This window comes from Limulus polyphemus, unplaced genomic scaffold, assembly GCF_000517525.1.
Source record: "Limulus polyphemus unplaced genomic scaffold, Limulus_polyphemus-2.1.2 Scaffold10255, whole genome shotgun sequence".
In the NCBI taxonomy this organism is placed as follows: domain Eukaryota; kingdom Metazoa; phylum Arthropoda; class Merostomata; order Xiphosura; family Limulidae; genus Limulus; species Limulus polyphemus.
In genome coordinates this window covers 1-3,003 of record NW_013675865.1, presented here as the reverse complement: position 1 = coordinate 3,003, position 3,003 = coordinate 1, and the positions used below count along the sequence as shown (strand labels likewise).

Here is a 3,003-nt window from a genome sequence, read left to right as displayed (position 1 = left end):
TACTGTGTACTAAAAGTTTGTATCGGGAAGAATAAACTGGTTTAATCAAGAAAGGACCTGTATCGCTGAAGTTCCTTGGAAAGAATTTCTACCGGAAATTAACAAACAAGCAGATACGCAACAATACATTTGTTTTAAGCACAAAACTACGCAATGGGCTATCTGCACCGTGTCCACTGCATAGATCGAACCCCAAATTTTAGCATTATAAGTGCTCCAGATTATCAGGGGAGCACTACGTGGAAATTTTATAAAACCGGTTTTCGATACCTGTGTTGGGTATAGCATAGATAATTCATTGTGTAGCTTTGTGCTTACTACAAAACAACGAAAGAAAGTCCTATCATTTCGAATTATTCCCAAGATTAACCATTCTGATCGAATTCGCGCATTTTTAGAATTCAGTACAACTAACAGTCAATGACTTTTTAATGATTAGATATTCAGAACAATTTATTTTTTTATTTTTAAGAGAAAGTTAGGTTTTTCACACAGTCATGGGGACGGAGAAATTTGACACGAACATCTCACAGTTTCTTTGGTCACATAATATTGAATAATAACAAAAAGCAGTGCGAATAAAGGCTTGAAAAATAACACTGAAAAACGGTAGCCAATAGTTATATCGTAACTTTGTATGAAAATAATAACGCCACAATATGCGACAGAAGTTCCAGAAACATCTACTGTTATCATTTATTTAGTTATATATATATACACATGATTATTGTTTTTATATTTTCCTCACCTCTCGAGTTTTTCGTACCAGAGAATATTAAAATGAGTTTGAAACACAAGTTGGTATGTTTTATTCTTTTGTAAGAGCGATTCCAGAATAATTAAATCCAAATGAAATCGCACCTCATCCCACTTAGTAGACCCCCCCTCCCCAAACTTTCCTGCACGTGCTCCTGTTATAGAGAACGAAAAAAAAAAACACCAGATAGTGGAGTCCATGATTTGGAGGGGTGGAAGTTTGGGGATCCTGACTGAGTGCTGAGTTGTTTATCCATTTCGTCTGAAAGGATTAATTTTGATTCTAGCTTCAGCAGATGTTAAAAATATTGTTTATGCCTCCTTTAGCCACGTCGCTATTCTCTATGATAGGTCACGTTTTTCTCATATGGTGAGTCATTCTTCAACAAAAGACTGATGAAGGGTTGTGTTGGTTTACCGTTAAATACACGAACAACGGGACAAGGTTGTTCTGATGTAACATTAAGGTAGATGAGACACGGGACAGGGATCTGAAAAGTGGGACAGTAATAATGTTTGTTCATGAAAACTGTTCACAAATTTCGGAAGTTTGAAATTAATAAATACGTTAGGCCTAAGACTATTTTACTAAATTTTTTGATACTTAATTTAGTATGTTCTCAAAAAATTCATATACCGTTTGTATATAATTCCTTATATCAATGCCACTAAAATTACGGCCATTTCTGTGTTACCATATTCCAAGAAAACATGAATTATGAAGAAAAAAATACTCGACATTACCTAGCCAGAGAATTGCAGACGTAATCCCATCGATTTTGACCCCATTTTTCTAAATAATTTATGCACCCCGATGCTTGTGGGTCCATAACTTTGCTGGTTAGAGGGTTGTATATCAGTCACAATAAAAATGGAAACAGAATTACCATCAATATTGCAATTAATTCAACTCGTTTCTTTGGGAGAATCCTGGACAGAAGATGGGTAATTACATCTTACTTGTCGGAGCTTGCATTCAGTAAGGAAGCAAATATCGAGATTAACTTTCTTAATTTTAAAGACCCATTTCTCACAGGCACGATATTTAATCTCGATATTTGCTTCCTTACTGAATGCAAGCTCCGACACGTCATTCCTAAGTTCCTCCATTTTAAATTACATCTTACTTGTTTTGGACACCAAGTGTTGTTACAAACAAAAACATAAAATTACATAACACAGTGGTGTAGGAAGGAGTTGCGAAGTGAGGGGTGCTTGGCTAGACATGCAGAGTTTATAATGAGAAATTGGAAGTAAAAGGAGCTCCGTGTTGCCGAAAGCAGATCAATCTACGGGGATCGAGGGGTATGACCCCCTCAGAAAATTAATATAATAATATAGTTAACGTAAGTCGAATATGTAAAAGTGGATGTGCTACAGCACCACCACCTCGATTCCGACGCTTCTGTAATATGATTTAATATGTAGACCCCACCCATTAAGTAAGTAGCATAATAAAAAAGTCGATAAATAAAGGATAACAGACTGTGAATTTATCTTCTTCTGTAAATAAAAAAAGTCTTGTAAACTCATGACTATCTACAGATAAAACATCAGTACTGAACCCAAACCTGCCATCAAACATACTCGCCCTTTCAACTGTGGGAGCGTTACAATGTGAGGGCCAATTCCACTATTCGTTGGTAGAGAGAAAGAGTAGCCCAAGAGTTGGCGGTGGGTGGTGTTGACTAGCTGTCTTCCTTCTAGTCTATCAATTCAAAATTACGAACAACTAGTGCGGATAGCCCTCGATTAGCTTTGTGCGAAATTCAACAACAACAAAAAAACGAGAATTGGAATATAGAAAATTAGTTAACTTTATGTAGTATGTGCCATCCCTTTACTGTTAGTGATATGTATACATACAAGTCGGTAATTTTAGGCATCATATTGTCGAAGCTTACCTGGAACCCATTCAACGAGGACTTGTCTACATCTTCAGCCCATGGTAAGTACTGTTGGATATAAAACAATGGTTGAGAAATTCATACTACTTCTCTTGGCTGTGTTGAATTTGTTAAAAGTAATTAACGTGTACGTGTTGAATTTGTTAAAGTAATTGACGTGTACGTGTTGAATTTGTTAAAAAGTAATTGACGTGTACGTGTTGAATTTATTAAAAGTAATTGACGTGTACGTGTTGAATTTGTTAAAAGTAATTGACGTGTACGTGTTGAATTTGTTAAAAGTAATTGACGTGTACGTGTTGAATTTGTTAAAAGTAATTGACGTGTACGTGTTGAATTT

General features: G+C 35.7%; 1 long non-coding RNA gene across 1 annotated transcript in view; it reads right to left on the bottom strand.

Annotated features, from left to right (window-relative positions):
* Positions 1–2,785, bottom strand: part of LOC111083600 — a 9,705-nt gene extending 6,920 nt beyond the window's left edge. The window contains exon 1 of the long non-coding RNA XR_002609126.1: positions 2,661–2,785. This is a non-coding gene — a long non-coding RNA (uncharacterized LOC111083600). The remainder of the gene's footprint in view (positions 1–2,660) is intronic.
* Between the last annotated feature and the right edge of the window lie 218 nt (positions 2,786–3,003).